Source organism: Sinohyriopsis cumingii, chromosome 10 (assembly GCF_028554795.1).
Source record: "Sinohyriopsis cumingii isolate HCF-2022 chromosome 10, ASM2855479v2, whole genome shotgun sequence".
Taxonomy (NCBI): domain Eukaryota; kingdom Metazoa; phylum Mollusca; class Bivalvia; order Unionida; family Unionidae; genus Sinohyriopsis; species Sinohyriopsis cumingii.
Window position 1 is genome coordinate 10911617 of NC_142970.1, and position 19707 is coordinate 10931323.

Sequence of the window (19707 nt, forward strand, 5' to 3'; positions counted from 1 at the left end):
CAAAACAATTCCTTTTATGAAAATACCATGTTGATACAACTAAAGATTGCTCATGGTGTGACTAAATTGGATGTCAGTTCGACGCAATTTAGATTTAGGAGCAAGTCAACATCATACAATATCCATAGTAAAAAAAAAACATGGTGATGTTCAGAAGTAGCAATAAAAAGAAACAGAACTGTCTTTGTTTAGGTAGGACCACCTAGACATCATACAAGTTCCTTATGTATAAAGTTTATGTAGATTTTAGTTTCTTGAGTAGCAACAAGATTTTCAAGATGACTGCCAAATGGGACAGTAGACATGCATCATTTTCATTAAGACGTAAGTTTTTTTTAGTGAAAACCCTGTATTGATATGACCATCCATTCAGGATAAGTTGCAACAAGATTTTCAAGATGGTCATGCCTCAGCAGTACCATTTTCATTTATGACCAACTAGACTTTGGGTTGACTGCATGTAATGTTTCATGGCTATTACACGTTTAGGAATCTTGTTGACAAACTTGTGCTTAACAGACAGAAGATAACAGACAATCTAGTTAGCTCTCTTGGTCTATGACTAGTAGAGGTAAAATCTAAATACCTGTATTATAAATATATACAAACTACTTAGTATAAATACAAATATTTCATCTTGTTGTTTATGGATTAATTTTATTAATTTTTAATTTCCAACATAGATTTTAATGATTTCAAATATACACAACTGCACAGTTACAGAAACATTAATATGGTTATGCTGACATCCCATCTCCCACAGACAAAATTAAAATGAACAGCATAAAAGAAATCTCCCCAGAATCTGATTATATGTGTGTATATGTGTTTTGATCCACAGAGTTGTCATGTTTGCCATACATATTATGTAATGGCTTACGTCTTCATCATCATGGGAACCACCTTAGATTATGTCAAAACTGAAATGTTTGCTTCAGCTGCTGGGCACATCATTGCAGTGATGGTCGTACAATTACTTTTCAAGATGAATAAACTTTAACAAAACAAGTTTTTGATCCATTTCCAGTCATTTTTTTTTGCGAACTGATTTAAAAATGTCAGTAAAAAAATTCATTCAAAACTGCTACCATATTATCAAAAAGCTCACATATCAATGGAACATAAAACGATGTCTCTAATTATACACAAGATTTCCACATTGTGTTTTTTAGAGTTTTCAAAACTAACAGCTAAGTTAACATGCAGCAATAAATAGGTTTTTAAATAAATGTGAATGTGACTTACTGTCAATTTTAACTTAAAAGACAAATAATCACTTGCTGTGCAAATGACATTACAACTTCATATTTATTTTGGCCCTTTGTATCTGATAGTAAACAAAGTCCTTAATATTTCGCCATGATTTTGATCCAAGGCATGGTTCTTTTGCAAGAACATTAAGTACATCTTCTTGCCTAGGCACTTTGAGCATCCTGATGAAGCAACCCAAGTGTTGGAGCACAGCATTACTTTCTTGACTTGTCCAAGGTCTTCGTCGAATTCTTGATTTGGTGATTTTATGTCTCTTTGTCGATACTGCAACTGGTATAGTGCTGGTACATATCTTTCTAGATTCAAGAACTGAAAAATATAAGATGATTTCTGAGATAACTAAAAATAATTATGTTGATAAGACTAAGGAAAAACTTTAAACAAAATTCAACCGAGGGAACGATGCTCTACTAACCAGAGGAAACAGCAACTAAGATTCATATCCTTTACAATTGGTGCCACACATGCCACAACCAAATATCTGCAGAAGATAATGGGGGGGGAGGCAAGTTTAAATACATGGACAAACTAATTTATTTTAACTCTAACCATCAGAAGTGTTGGAAATCGGCTCAAAAAGGTAACATTAAAGTAATACTGGATAGGAGTTTTAAAATACCAGTAAGTAATACAACAACATGGACCTGTTCTGATACCTCTACACCATTCTCATGGAAGCACATTTGGTTGGGAGCTCCAGATGGCTCATTGACCTAAATGCTCCTCTTTACAGCTCACCCACATCTGTTCGCATGGGTTCAACGTTTGGCTTGACCAACATGAGTGTAGCTTTCCATGGGTTGGTGGTTCTTCTTCCACCAAATATACTGACTGCTACGTATAGCCTATCATATGCTTGAAATGGTGTTAAAACCAACAACACCAAACCAAACGTACATTTGTCTTGATACAACATCATTCCAGTATCACATTCTCTGTTATGAAATACTTCAAACTTTCAAAATCATTGTCATCATCACCAACTTCAGCCACTATTTGCAAAAAGGAAATCATCACCGAATGATGAACCATGTTGATAGTCCGCCATGTGGGGTTGTCTAGGTGGCCCATATTTTAAACAAGAATCTCTATAACTGCCTCGATGAATGCAAAGTTAAAACTACAGCAAAATGCTTGTTCCAAAGCCCAATGTACCTATTAAATTAAGCTTAACACCCTTCATGTCAAGCTGAAGTAACCAGATGTGTAATATTTACCTACCTGAAAAACAACATTGGTAAATAAGCATACAAGATCTTGACCAGCAGCACAACATATATTTTGTGGAATGCTTCAAAGGTTAAAAGATGAATAAAATTCTATACCATGCTGAGTATACACATGACCCTTGAGCTAATTTGTGGGAGTTCTTGCGCTTCACTGCTTTCAAATTCACACACATTTTTGCACAATTTGCACACTCATGCACCCTGGCAACTTCTCTATTTTAAGTAACAAAATGCAGAATGAAAGTGTGGCCTGGGGTCTAAAGCACTCAAATTTACCAATCACTGCCATTTCACCTTTGAGACTCAATCTTAAGTCCAGCCAATGTCAGTTGCTTCCAGTGACTCTGTGGTTCTTACCAGGGGTTTTGGGGGTTCTTCCTCTAGCAGTTATAATGACTGCCATGTATAGCGTATCATGCATTGAAAATGGGCATTAGACCCAAAACAACAACTGTACAATAGAATGGAAGCAAAACAGTCCTCATTATCAAAACAATACATGCGTTAGAGGCATGTGACATTTCACAAACGTCTTCTCAGTACAGAGACTTTGGTAATGGCTATACATTACAAAAATCCGAATAATTTTATAACTTCATATTTATTTAAAAATAGATTGTGAAATTAGAGCTGATAAAGTGTAAACTAGCTGTTTTGTTGGATATGTCATCTGTCCCGCTTTTTGTAACTTGCAACTATACATAAACATAAATTGATAAATGGAGAAAGTATTTATCTACATATATACCCTGGAGAAATTTCATTAAATAGAAACACATTACACAAATTATTAAAGTCATCAGCTTTTAATGATATTTGAAGTTTATCCAGTCAACATTATCTCACAAATCTATTGGTTGATTCTAGTGACAGAAGCTACATATTTTTAATTACAGTTTTAATGCAAAAAATTAACATTAATTTCACTTCTGTGCTGTGTACACACTGAAAAATAATGGCAAATCCGAACAGTATATCCCAAGAACCAATACTACCACAGTCATTTATAACAGATTATGAAAATTGCAATCCATGATTTGCTCATCTGATTTTACCAATCAATCTTCAAGTATGTCTATCGCCAAACCCTTAACCATGACATCACAAAGTTCTATCCCTATTAATGAGTTTAAAATTATCAATGTCAATATTTTTATATTATCATCACATTTTACCTGGAATTTCTGCATTCTCTTTAAGTTCATCTGAGATCTCCCCTTGCTCTGTTGGCCCATTTCCTGTTTTAATTTCTTCTTTTGCAATATCTCCATTTTCTTCTTCTGGCACAATAATATCTGACAAAATAATTTTCATGATATAAGATACAAATGACAGACTTGCATTATTTGATTCTTGTTGTTACTATTAAATTATGATTATTATGAATTCAAATATCCCACGGTGACCTTAAAAATAAGGATCATTCTTTATATTAGGAGGTTTCTTGGGAGGTGAGTGCCATTTTCAGCACATGATAGACTATACATGGTGGCCAGTATAACTGGTGAAGGAGGAACCTGTGAAAACCCCTGTAAGAACCACATACCCCATGAGAAGATAATGAAAAGGTTTCTCACCGACTCGCATTGGCCAAGGTCGATCCTTGATCCCACGTGGACAGAGGTGTGGTGGCAACGATCTGTAAAGGAGAGCACACTAGACCACTCAGCCCCCTGGGGGATCATTGTAATTTAAATTCTACCTGCACCACTCACCGAGAAGCTCTGTCAATTTATAAACAACTGGTTTCATTTTTGTAATGTTCACAAGACTAAAAAATGTTTCCTGTTTCATACAAACACAAAATTAAAACTTAGGCCAGTCAGTCAGTAAAGGTGTGTTGTTGCTTTGGGTTTTAATGCTATTTCGCAGCATAATATAGGCTATATATGGCAGCCAGTGTAACTTTAGACCTATCTGCCACCAAGGGCCAGTAAAAGTCATTCCCTCATCTCATTCACAGGGACATGGGTCATAACTGAAGGGATCAGCATTGGAATGGATGGTACTTGGGCTGACGTGTTATTTCTAACTGCAATCCAACATTAATCTTTCCCATAAGGAGCCATCCATTTAGTACGTACGCAAAAATCTGGCAAAAGCTTAACCCCTCCCCCTCCATGTACACATGCATACTTTTTTACACACCCCCACCTACATACGCTTGATGCACTGCCCCCCCCCCCAATTCTAAAGAACGGCCTATATTTAATCTATTCAGAAACGATCAAGGATTGATGATATTAACGTGTTTAATAAAACAGTCCACAGATGTTGAATGTCTGGCTGCATCAAAGAAATAAGCTTCGTACCTTTAAAAAAGTTTGTCAGGTGTCTGCTAAAATTCAAATGCCGACTGAACCCAATTGAACAGGTTACGTATTAGACAAATTATTATCGAGGTTTCACCACTCAAGTTTCCTATGCGTATGTACATTATCAGTAGACCCCCACCCTATACGCAGGCGTATGCATTTGAGTTAACCCTCCTTGCCCCCACCATGTGTATGTACTAAATGGACGGCCCCTAAGGCCCAATTATCACACAAAGCCTCCACTACCCCCACTCTTGTTATGGTTGAAAACCATGAATTTTCACACCACACCAATCCCCTGACATTTACCAAAGGTGAATAACTGATGAATGATCTGTTTTAAACCTTTTGGTTAAAGAACTTGTCATTATTATTGAACATGATACTGCATATAGTTTAACATGCACATTCTTAAAAATTACTTAATATCCCCCTTTGTCCAATATACCTTCCTGAAAATATGACGTTGATTAAGCCAGCAAATTGGGTGCAAAAGTAACAATGCTAAATCATGCTCTCTAGCCTTTGTCCATCAAGCGATTGTATATTATGGAAAAAGTTGCATCTTAATGAGTACAATTTCTAATACTATCATTAAAATAAAATTCCAATTGGTCACAACATTCAGAAAGTCCAAAATGTTTTCATTTTCTTTTTGTTATAGTTGGAAACATGTATAGCAACAGCAGGGGAAAAATAGGGTTGATCTGGAAATCAGAAAGAAATATTTTCCTCCCTTAGCAGTTTAGGCCTAATGCAAAATTGTAAAACTTCAAATTCAGACATTTATAAATATGTTGGTAGATAAATAGATGCTTCCCAATTGTCTAACTAGTATCCCATCTGCCAACCCGGATGAGACCATCTCAGTAAGGCAGTTTATTTTTTTCTGTAAGTTTAACCAGTTTTCAGTAAGGTATAACAAAATGTCACAAACTACTACTGGTAAACATTATGTTCAACTAATAATTTTGTAAAGTATAAGTAGACCTTATTTACCATTAGTACAGTTGCACAAACTTCAGTTCCAAACCCGATGCAGCTCAATGGGCTGTTGCTATATCTCAACTTGACATAATTCTTGGAATTATTTTCCATTTCCCATGACAACAGCAATCATATCATGAAAAAAAAGTGCAGTTTAAAGTGTCTGAGGTACTGCAGTAAAGTTAGTCTGGTTCCCATATTCCTCTAATTCTAATATGAAACCGTGATCCAATTAAAACACAGATGAACCCATTATCTGGATTTTTGAGCAACAATCATTTTTCTGCAGTTCTTGCTTTTATTCCACAAGTCCGTATTTGAAGAGTCATTTTCGTAAGACTTAAGGCAAAATCATAATTGTTGGCAGGGTCTGTTTAATGTTCTTAATCTGTCACTGAAAGTCTTGCCAGATTTGGTTTCATATCCTATCTTACTTGTTTGTAAAACTATTTAACAATTAAATTCTAATCCTTTTGAACATTATTAATTATTGAAGTTAACAGGGGGTACAATCTGAAATAGAATTTGAAATGTATTAATGCTAAACTGCTGAAATTTGATTGGTAGACACCTAATTTTGCCCCGAGAAATACTGCTTGATTACCTTGTTAAACACGAAAAGGATGCGCTATAAGCATTTCCATATCAGATCTGCCTCCTATTCAGCAATTACACATTACTTAATAGTGCTTTGTTGACAAACATGACAAACGTTGCCACTTTCTCTGACATTGATCTGGCTTATCACAGTAATGAAAGCAATTTATTTTTAAAGTTATGATATATATCAGATTATAGGAACTGGAAAAGTGTTAATTGAGATACCAGTGAGTGGCGTTGTTCCAAACAAATATCTTAAATATGAATCCGGTGTTCATGTTGGATGGACAAAAAACAGACTGCATACTGCTCAACCCTCATTTCAGCAGGTATTTCGCAATGCAACATAGAAAGGTAGACAAACCAAATTAAAATACAGATGCAACACGAACTTATTGACGCATCAAAGCAAGAACTTGATATAAGGATATGTTCCAAATTTTAAAAACAAATAACATTTCAGAGGTAAAACTGTTAACCTCGTTTATTAATGAACTCTTCAGAGATCTTAAAGACATAAGCATGTCGTCCAAGTTTCAACAAAATCGGATCAGGAATATGGCTTACAAAGTGTAATCAAGTCATTTTAATCAGGTTCAATCTGATGAAATAAACCCATATTCCATATCTGACTGAAATCTGATCCGAATATGGACTCCACAGAAGTAACAAACAATAGTTGAAAGATGAACATTCACAGTACAAAAGACACAGTCACCGATAAACCCACTTTGCCTTACAGCCAGAAAAACTAAAATTTTACCTACCACCAGTTTCAATTTTCCACTCCTTTGGACTCTTTTCCAATTCCTTTAAGTCTTCCTGGGAGCTGGCCTTTATAAGAACTTGGGCCACCTTTGATTTTGCAGGACTGACAAGGGTAATCGGTAAAGGTCTCTATGAATGCGTATATCATGGCCAAGAAATCCAGCAAGCTGATCTTGCATACTTTCAGTAATTTCCATAACCTGTGCAATGGTTGCTACATGTTTTTTAAGTCATGTCCATGTTATTGCGTCCGGATACTCAAGGTTACGGTTGTTACACAGTTCTCGTAATACATCTGGACCTCTGTAAGGATGTTGGGCAGTACCTGGCCTTGCAAACAAGTACTCAGACTGGTCAACATTTGCTGCCTTTCTATATCTGAGAAGAGTTCTTATATTTTCAATCATGTTTGGAGTCAGAAGGATGGCAACTCTTTTTCCAAATTTACCCCTCACTTCAACTCTCATCAGACTATCACAAAGTCTTTGTTCTATGTCGGATAATGATGTCCTGACCTCTTCATAACGCGCATGATACTTCAACTGCTCCTTCAAACTCTGACACTTTCATTCTCTGCACTTCTCCTCCCCTTTTTCTGTTAAAACGGTTGATTTCACATAGGGTTACCTTGGCTAAACTAGCATAAACATCTGTATTGCTCTTGATTTCCTCTCTGAGGTCTGTACTAGTTTTCTTTACATAATCATAAAGTTCCTTCACATCTCCACAGAATGGGATGGTTAAAGGATTATTAAATTTCTTGCTTTACAGACTTTGACGAGCTGTACATGAAACAAGATCTCCCCAATCAGTATCATACAACTGGACAAATGTATTTCCTTTTTCCACTTTCAGCTGATTTTTCTCTATTAGCCCCTCACTTCGAATTATTTGGGCACACTTCTTCAGGGAATATCCAAGCTTCAATGCAACGCTAGGTTTTCTATATGCGTTTGTCTTTTCACTATATTCTGCCATTTTTTTCACACTCTTCGTGACTGATTTAAATTGACTAGAATCAAAACATTCTTCTAAAGTTCTAACACCTACCATTTTCTTCACCTCTTTCAAAAATCGACCAAGTTCCTGCATTTTGTTTGAAACAAAATTTGCTGTGTGCTCTTCAATATCCTTTTTGTTTCAAAGGCGTTGGCCATCGCTAATTATGAGAATGTCATTTTTCACTATTTTTGAAATTTCATCATTTTTCATACTGTTGATCACATTAGAGTAAAATGTTTCCGTCATATTTTTAGGACTAGGAAGCAATAATTTCCCTTCCTTCTTAGCACTCCTTCTTTTCTTCTTTAAACTCCTTGAACATTTGGTAATGCAATACTGTTTCTGATGCTCTGCCAGTTCCTTTTCGCAATATAAACCTTTGCAATAAGGGCAAGGAACAAGCTCAGATGCATCACGATTTCTGGCAGGCAAAGCACAATTTGATGGTCTATATTTAGGAATCAATACTCCTTCACCTTTTTTATATACATCTAAGTTATGTTTAAAGTCACCTTCATTGCACAGCACATTCCAACCTCGTCTACGCTCCTGTCAATTCTTTGGAAGCGAAAGGATGCTTACAATCTCCTGTTCATCTGAATGACATGCTTCATAATGACATGCAATTTTCCCAATTAATTTACCACAGAAACTGCAAGCATGTTTTTTGTCCCATTTCTGCTTTTTGGATTCATCAGTATTTGTGGTTTGAATTACGATTCCAGGATGGTTAGAGAATCCCATACCGCTGATTACGGTACTACAGTCATCATCTGAATTGTCATTAACCATGTCTTTGCTCTGAGCATCTACTGGATATTTCAAATGAGACTGCTCTTCACTGCTCTGATTGGAGAATCCCATACCACTGAATATGGTAGTACAGTGGTCATCTGAATTGTCATTACCATCTCTTTGCTCTGAACATCAACTGGATATTTCAAATGAGACAGCTCTTCACTGCATTGACTGGAGAATCCCATACCACTGATTATGGTACTACAGTCATCATCTGAGTCATCATTAACAATCTCTTTGCACTTAACATCAACTGGATATTTCAAATGAGATGGTTCTTCATTGATTTTCGGAAACTCCCACTCCTTACATGTGTACATTCCTGTAAACAGATGAATTAATATCAGTCACATCAGCATGTTGTTATAACACTGAGCAAATGTTTGGTCCACAGTTCTGACATAGCCAACTTTTGGAATATTATGCTGTATTATCGAGATTTCAGCATGCCATATTGTGATTCTGAAATTTAACTTAGGTTGGAGATTTGATTTTTTTAAACTAACTTGTCCCTGATATTTTTGTACAACATGACTTGTGGCAAAGTAAATGTGTTGCCTGCTCAAAAGCCATCATGAACCATGAGAATTTTCATTCGCAAACTTTTAACCCACTTAACAAAGCTTCTAAATGACATTCACATTGTCCTATCAATGCATGTGCAAACTCACCACATACCTATCAAATGTACACATGTATATAGTTCAGCATGTGTCAATAATAATTGCAAGCTATACCTCCTTTACCTTTTGAAAGGTCCGAGTGTGAAGTCAACTCAAACAATCGCTTGAAGGGTTTTGAAGCTATGAAAATTGGAATAACTTTAACCTAAAAACCTAACACTGTGTTCACTTGCAGATCTGGATGGCAACTTAACAGAACGATTAACTTTGCCTCAACTCTGTGAAACCATAAAATAGCTTTTAAAAGACTTCCTGGCTAGTTATCTGGAGCAAGGAGAGGAAATGATGGCAGCTGTATATTATCACTTATCAAATTGTATTTTTATAAAATGTTTGTCACCTTTTAGAGCTGGAAACTCTTCCCAACTGTCAACACTGTAACTGCCTTGACCATCATCGGAAGGGAACCATGTAGGATCACCTGTCAATCACCTGTCTATCAAATATTAAGAAAAATTCAAGCTAAATATGTAAACCATTTGAGAATGGAAGCTTAAAAGAAGACCAGTAATAACCGTCAGGAACAGTGTCATTGATTTACTAACAAAGAAGGAAGAAAATATTTGAATCTGATGCAACTGCTGCAGTAGAAAAAATATTAAAATTGATGTTATTATTCAGAAATTTTAAACTGGAAAGCTATTAACCAGTTCTAGGACCTATCTCAGAATCCACTCCCAATTATGCTCCTGGATTTTAAGGCTTTTTTGTTACACTGTTCATAGCAAAATTTGAGGGATGTCTTTGCTTTAGATTAGATGCCCCCCCCCCCCGAATAAAATCACGCAGTGTTAACACATGAATTTTAAAAATCATTTTACGACATTCCTCAACAAGACATAATTGTGTAAAAACAAAATTAGAACACATTTAATACCACCCCCCATAGGATCACCAACAGAAGGACAAACCAAATACTATATGCCTTGTGGTAAACCACGTACACACAAATCTATCTGAATTTGGCGGAATTCTTAGGGCTAGTAATATACAAGAATGTTTCCAGTAAAATACATACATTTTAAGTTAGGTACTATAAATCATCCTTTACTATACATATCTGTACATACAGTTGTCACTTGACCCAACTCTGTAAAATGAAATTATCAGTACAGAAAGTTCACATACAATGAAGTATTAGATCTTGGAATAAAAGAATAAGAATAAAATCACTTTCAACAAAAACTGATATAATTAACTAACTTTAAATTGTCTTTTTATATCCTCCCCATCTACTTAACATCCACTCAATCCAAAAACATTTTACAAAGAAACTGGAAATGGGGAAGGATTTTCTAACAAACCAGGTGCTAGAGCCTTGTCTGGATCCAGGAAGCCAATCTCTTGTATGGGCTTCTTCTTACACAATTCTAAGTCAAATTCACGACACAAGGACAAAAGCCTACAGGTGGCATGACTTCAAATGCAAGTAAAAATTGATAATCTTCATTGGATCAGTTGATTAAACACTGATTAAAAGGATGGATAAACGACACAAAAGAGAGCACTGTGTTTCACTTCCAATAAGCAGGCTCAACCTTTCCAAATAAAATATATCGACAATAACAGAACTTGACTGATATTACTCTAATAAAACTCTATATCAAACCTGACTAAATTTGTTGAAGTGTTTCAAAAGTTTTCCATTGGAAACTGAGTTATTTTTATGTATTAAAGTCAAACACGAACCAAACATATTAGTAAAATATATTATACAAATGTTTATATTAGAACCTAGCCTAGATATTGTCCTAAAACTACCCAAAAAATCTGGTTAAAACTGGTTGTTTTTCAAACCAATTAAAATAAAAGCAATACAGAAGCATGAACAAGTTTAACACTCAATGGTCCCCTACAGTACATGGGAGGTTGCGGTGACACACGAAATGTTGTATGAATCATTGTACAATATTCCTTAACATACTTGTGAATATGTAAACAAAATGATGCCTATACCCTCCCCTCATGTGAACTATTCCTTACCATTTGTATCTATACCAGAGTTGTCACCTGACCTGTCATCTTTTGAAGATTCATCTTCTACCCCCTTGTATTCAGTATCTGCTGGAAGCATAGTCTATTGCTGTTTTTCACTGCTTCTAGCAGTTTCATTCTGGTTGCATAACACTAGAGAATGAGAAGTTCAAGAAAGTATTAGATCTTGATATTGTGCTACTTTAGAATATAAAAAAACAATCGATACTAAAAGTCTGATATAAATGAATTTAATGTTGTCAAAGTCAACCTTACACACACCCGAACCACATTCACTTAACATTCGCACAAAGCAAAGAACATTTTACAAAAACTGGATAAACCAACTTGCATAACTTTTATGGGAATATAAGCAGTTGGTTGGACATAACAGATAATTTGTTGGTATTATAAGAGTACAATACACAAGTCCTCTCTTGGGTTAAATCAATAGGACATTTCTAACATTTGTCTTATATTGTCAAAACTGAAACGTCATCTGCCAATAATGGACAGCTGCAGCTTGTATATTCATAAATATATTTTCCTACTGAACATGGATATGATTACACTTTTTAGCCAAAATGGTAGTTAATGTGAATATATGGCATTGTGGTTCTAACACTGATTCAAGTTAAGTGATACAGAATCTTTACCAAGACATTAAAAAAATCTGGAATTAATTTGCAGTTTATATTGAATCTGCAAAACTGTTTAGGATCATCAAGTTACTAACAATAAAGTACTAGTGAATTTGTTGTAATTTCCAGTTTCAACAGACTTTATCGAGACTCTATAATAATATTTAACTGCAGCCAATTATGTCAACATCTGGTAGGTATTTCACTAGCATTCCAAGTATGTGCACTTTAATGTCAACAAGTTGTGATGTTTGCTTTTTGGAACTGTTCTTTTTTGTCCATTATTAGTAGAAATAACAAGGCCAATCATGTCATTTACCATCACTTTGTACATCAATTGCCCTGCTTGTTACTCCTAAGACATGTCATACATAAACTGGGTGTCTTGCTAAGAGTTTAATTAATATTTCACATACATTTGTTTGAAGAGCGAAAACAGCTAAGACAGTATTACTACACAAGCATTTAAATAGAAAAGTACCCATGAATATCCCTACACTGAGTTTTTAGCCTTAAAGAACAAAATGAAACTATCATCCTCAAAAAGTTATGCAGATCAGGCCAAAACAAAGATTTCTAAAACTTCAGCTTGATCCTCATTCTCTTCGTTTAAGTCCATGGGCATATTAATGCCTGTGTGCTCTCTGTACTAGTCATTTAAGCTTGTCGGCATATTATTGTATGTGGCTGCTAATACTTGTCATTTAAGTACAATAGCATAATGCCTTTGTCGCTCTCTGTACAGATTATTTAAGCTGCTAAAGCAAGTACAGGTCACCAAAGTGATTTGCAATATACATCTCCTGAAGTATCAGTGACCAAAATTAAGGTATTGCCATGATATATGCGTTTCCCTGAAAGAAACTAAATGATACAAGTACCTTCTGCCCTTTAACAGAAACTGATAGGTATATGACCAAAATATTTTTAGTGTGGGGAGAAAGGTAAAACATACAAGTCTGAATGGACAGGAAAAAAACATTAACCAGTTACCAGTATCTGGTTTCTACTGAACAATTTATAAGTGAGAATTTGGAAAAGTTTGTGGAATTCAGGAAGCTATGACAAATCTGGGAAATGGGTCATCATCATCATCATGACAAATCTGGGTTAACTGGGTGATATATAAAGATGTTGGTCACTGGAGGAAAGTAGCGGTTAGCCAATCATATTCTATATGCAGGGGAAGTGGGTGTTGGTATATGATATAGTATATATATCGATGCCAGACGGAGATTAGATCTGAAATAGAAAATGGGAACTTAATAGAGAAATTTCATAAAAGGACTTGCAAGATATACAAGATGGGAACTTGATAAAAGAGATAGAATACCTAATAGATATAGTGGAGTGATAGATATTATGAGATTGGACAACTATATCAAGAAACCATGTAGCTAAACTGTAGCGTAGAACTTGGATAAGTGACAGAACTTTAGTATGTGAATATCTGGATATAAACAGTTGTTTGCCAGAATGACTTAGTGCTTTAAATATTTAACTACTGAACTCCCTCACCTTGAAGCCAGAAGATAAGCCTCTGGTCAGTAGCAGCAGAGATCCCAGCAGGTCAAGAAGAAGACCCAACGGGTCGGATATATATAAACATAAGTACTATAACACAGAGACCCAACTGAAACAGAAGATTGCAAAGTATGCTGACAAAATATATGATGTCATGTTGTGATGGAAAATGTGACTATTATATTCGTTCTTACTAACAATTTAAATAGCAAATCAAACACTTATTAAATTAACTTTAGAAACAGACATGTATTGTTGAAAATACACCAGAATATCATTTGAAAAATACCTTGACTGGAGTTTAAATCAAAAGCGTCCAAGTCAATATCTTTATCCAAATCATCATCTGAAAATATGAATGTCACTCTTGTCAAGATGGACAAAAATGGTACCTCCATTGTAGAGTGTTTATCAGATATGATCTTTCAAAACAGTAATATGAAATATTAATAAAATTCACAATGTTTTGTATAAGAGTTCATATAGGTGAGACAGAATGTAAATTTGGCATTAGGCCTCAAGATTATAAACCATCATCATGATTAAACTCGTGCTCATTCAAAACTTGCATCTGATTGGTCAGATGCTTGCAGTCAGTAAATCAAATTACCTACATTTCTTGATGGAAAGTATTCTCTTGGAGCCCAAATAAGACCTTCTTAACTTGCAGAAACAGTCTTTCCAGCAACCCTTTGCGAAATAAAAGGGAAAAAGGGGGTTTGTTTTAAAATAAAATAGAGAAATTATAGTGGAAAATAGGGATATTTTTTATCAAGAATAGCAAATTTTGTTAACAGCTGAGAGTAATGAAACCTTCATTTGAACTATGTTCATAACTTTCAATCAAAACAGGTTCTTAACAGCCAGTTTAATTATACCAAAATTGGGATGGAAGGGTCATTTTGAAAAAAGTATGGGAAAATATGCAGTCTGACAAAAAAGCGGGAAAAAGTAAACCACTGAAAAGACTATGTCAAACAATACATTTCACTATCTGCATTTCATGATAGATTTTTATAGTCTTCCAGGTATTGTGGAAGAGCGAGGAAGAAGCTGCATCAACTTATTGCTGCCGTTCTACTTGAACCAACTTTACAACCTTGCCAAAAACAAAATTAATGCTCACCTCTGATATAAAAACATTTTTCAGTTTGAAACATGCACACAACGATCCATTTGTATCCAAAGCAAAAACTTAACAAATTCAATTAATTCAAAAAGTAAAGTGGCAAGCTATGCTTAGAAATGCAACAAGTACAAGACAGAAACAAACAAAAACCCTCCAAGTCACCTGTATCACGATTGCTTCTTGAGGTACTCTGTTTGTAGTTCTGTGATGAAAAGTGTACAAAAAATTAATGTAGAAAAGGACTAACCTTTTAACTGTTTGCACAAATTTGATTCAAGACATTCATTTGTATCAGTCCTTAAGACATTTAATTGTGATTGCTTGGTAGGTAGATCAGTCTCATATGTGAGTTTTGATCCACCAGCTGCACCTGGAGGGGATTTGCAGCGGACATAAATTTTCTCAGAATCTGTCTTCATGCAAGGAAGGTATGAATAATTGTTCAGGATTCCAACTTGTTTGCATGTGATGGGTATATTTTTTTCTTCTTCCCGTATGTAAGAAATAACATACTCCCCAATCTTCCACTCATCTGAAAACGAGATCTAACCAGCTGTACATTTTCAGAGGTTATACTTGGAATTTTGACCTAAAACCTTGGACGTCCGGGGTTTTTCTAAGGTTTTCCTAGGAAAACCTGGGAAACCTTGGACAATGCTGATATTATGTCCATGGTTTTATCAGCAACCCTCAGACATTATCTCAAATATAATTTAAAAAAGAAGGAAATACCTTGGACAAAGCCTTGGACATGATAACGTTGTTTATTTTTGGCTCGGAAAATCCTAGGAAATAAGAACTTAGTCATTTTGTAGCTTGGACATAGCTCGGAAATGTAGACTGATAACTTTTTTTAGCTAGGAAATGGACTTGGTCTGATTTAACTGTGCACTAAGAGATTTCTACATATTTATTCAGAACTTATTTTAACAGTTTATTAAAATGAATAATGTTTGTCATTACCAAAACAACTTACAAGTCAGGGATTTGAGTAAAAACTTGGCTTTAGTAATGTTGATTGACTGATATGGGTTTTACAGTGTACCATTTCAGTTCAGGCAACATGGTGCCAAACAGATCACATATTTTTGGAGACAAAAATATGAGATAAAGATCCAAAACCTATATACATGCTGCAATCCCCCAGTTAGAAAAATTCTTAGTATTCATAATCACTTCATACAATCACATCAGTTTAACACAGTGGTCCCAATTCTAATGTCCTGTAACCACACATGACAACTGTAAAAAATATATTTTCTAACGACTGAATCTAAAGCAAAGTCTTCAATGCTTAAAGGGTCACATGACATTTTTCGTAATTTTTTTTTTTTGATTGTTATTTACAGGAATAATAATTTAAAGTACCAGTTTAGAAGGATAATGCACTATTACAAGGTTAGTGTACAAATGTTTTCTGAAAAATTGCATGGCACTGTTTATTTGTCACATTAGTTGCAAAAATAATACTTATAAATATACAACGTAGTTTGAACAAAAATTGCATGTATGTTTAGCATGGCACTATTTTTAATTATCATTTTTCGTATGACAGCTGATAATAAGCACAGTTACAATGAAGTTTAATCCCTTTCAAAATGATTTCTGGACAATGCACCAAACACTTGAGTGTTTTCTGACAATAAAATGTATTTTTATATTCTGTAATATTTGATTCAATTCTTGGTCTGATGTTTTATGTCACGGAGTTGTCTTTTCCGAGAATTCCTCGGACAATATGTCTGAGGAATCCTCAGACGTTATGTACGAGTAATCCTTGTACAATATATGCGATGAATTCTCAGAATGCTTGAAAACCATGGATATCTCTGAGGATTCCTAGGAAACCTCAGAGTATTGGTTACAAAAAACCTTAGAAGTCCGAGGTCAACCTTGGACTTTTGAGAGTAAAAATCTTGGACGTTGGTATAAAAAAAAATTGTCCTTGGACTATTACATACAAAAGTCAGCAACCAATCCTCCAAGGTTTTTCCTAGGAACATTTGTCCAAGGTTTCCTAGTAAACCTCGGAACATGTACACACAGGTTATTACACAAACCACACATTGATCTGGACTTCCATGAGCATTTGGGATCCATAATCCATTTGTAATTGAACACGCATTTCCTCATCAAAACAGACAGCTAAGTCAATATTCACAATGCTTCATCAGTAATTTGCATGAACTGATTAACTGATAGTGACCTAAACTATGTTTGAAAATTTTCAAGTAAAAACCTATTGGTTTGGCCATAAGGCCAGGGATAAGACAATGTTTATCTGAAGAAATTAACGTGTCATGCAAAGATGGATTAGAATGACGGTTAGTTATCAACTTTACCCCAAAATGATTAAATAGGTAAATATGAAACTTGAATAGTACTAAATCAGATATCAGAAAACTTCAAGATTTTTAATAAATGAGATGTGAATGCAAATGTAAGTTTTTCAACTTTTCATGTTCAAGGGGTTTTCATGACCAAACATCAAAATCAAGGGTTTATCAAAACTACTCTCTTAATCATTACCATTATTTTCATCATGAGTTAACTCTCTAGTAATTGCAATGGTACATATTTTATTTTATTTATATTACAGTGATGAAAACTCACACCAATCTGAAATTACAAACATCAAATAGTATCTGTTCACTCCAGCATATCAGTCACATATTTTGTTTATCAATTGAATCCATTATGTTCTTGGAGAATTATGCTTTTGGTACATGTCTTGGACAATATTGATCTTGTTTCGGGACAAGTTAATTCTGTCTACTTGTTTCAATGGTACACATGTACATATGTGTTCCATAATTATCCAAAGCCTGATAAGAACCACCAACTTTACAACTCGTGTATGAATACACTGTGCAAATGTTCTAATTCAACAAAATTTTGAGGACAAAGACACTGAAACTTATATAAAGTCTTGTGGTCATAAACTTGAATACAAGACTTTATTAAAATGCCATAACTGTATCAAGAAATTATAGAGAGACATGATGAGCTTTTGAAGAAGTTTCCCAATATATATATATATATATATATATATATATATATATATATATATATATATATATATATATATATATATATATATATATATATCACTCAACGATTTGCGGGATGGGGATAAATTAAATATGAATGCGCTACCTTATTCCGCCAGTACAAGTTCTTTCCATCTCCATAGTCATATCTAATCTCCTCACCACTGTCAATATTTCTGGTTGTAAAGAGACAAAGCCTTGGGTAAGAATTGTACACCTCCAATTTCATTCGTGCATTGCACGATTTTGTGCGGTCTGCAGCATTGTTCACAAATTGGCACACATGTCCTCTTGTAGATGTTGCATCTATACTAAAGTAAAAGAAAATGCAACTTACAAAAAGCTACATCTTCCAATCCTCTAAATAGATCAACAATGGTAGCAAAGATCTGTCCATGCTATCTACTAAAACAAAACTGTCAAGTCACATTAACCTAGATCCTAGAGCTGAATAGGGAATACCAGCCACCCTATGACATAACAAGTTCTTAAATTATAATTACAATGCCCACATGTCTACATCAAATTTTAAGCGACAGATCTGCAAGACACTAGTGGCCTTTTGTCTGATCTTTAATGCATTGAAATAGTTCAATTTTGTACATGCATAATTACGTCTCGGTGCAGATGTCTTTACAATTCAAGTCTTAGAGTGTTGGGCTTTACACATCAATGATGCTATGGACCACTGCAAGGTGATGAGTTTGTTTACTGAATTCAGAACATCTGAATGGTCCTTACTATTTATTCTTATCTCACTGGCTGTAAAAATACTTCATAATCATCCTTTCCAGTGTTAATACGCAATTTTCTACACCGCTGATTGAATACAAAATTTTCTTAGTTAATGACATGTATCTGGAGAAAATCTGAATATTCATCAGCGATAATAAGCCAATGATCTCTTTATCCAAGTTCAATATTTGGTGGAGAAGGAGGTCTATTATTGCCAACACCCACAACCCTGATAAACTGAAATCAGTCTGTGAACTCAGTCATCTTAATTAAAGCGGTCCTGAAAAAGTGTTCTTTTGAATTCCGACTAAAAATCAAATGAATGTACCACTAGAAGCTATTCTCCGTTTATTTTCAAACTCAGTATGACCAAAATGTTAAGTGCTGAAGATCTACTAGGAGTGAAAAGGGACAGTAACTCTTGTTCAGCTAAATTTGGGGATTATGTATAAATAAATTGTATAAAACTTTTTGCTATAAGAAAATTGCACAAAGAGACTTTCAGTGTAACTTGAAAGGTATTCAACATCATGCACACAGCCAGTTAATGTAAACATACCCCCAAAAATCTAATTTAATTAGACTGAATTAAAGGATTGCAACTATTATATACAACAATTAGTACACAATTTCCAAACAAATTACTTGGCTGAAAGGATTTGTTTTTTGTCTCTGATATGACCTCTACTCTATACCATGTTTTGAATGGTATGCAGGGAAGAAGCCACTTTCACGTGATTGGTTGCACGTGTTAATGGAGCCACTCTGCTGGTGAAAATGTGTATTCATTGTAAGCAAACACTAATTGTGTGTGTGATTTGGATTTTTAACGTAGCTTTAACAATTTTTCAGTCATATCGCTACAATGTCTGCAGTGTGGCAGTTTATAGCAAACACTAATGAATCAAAGCTTAATTGCTGATTATAGGTTCCATTTCCATTCAAAGTTCCAGCTAGCAATACAACTTTCACTAAACTAATTGCAGAAAATGGAATTTGT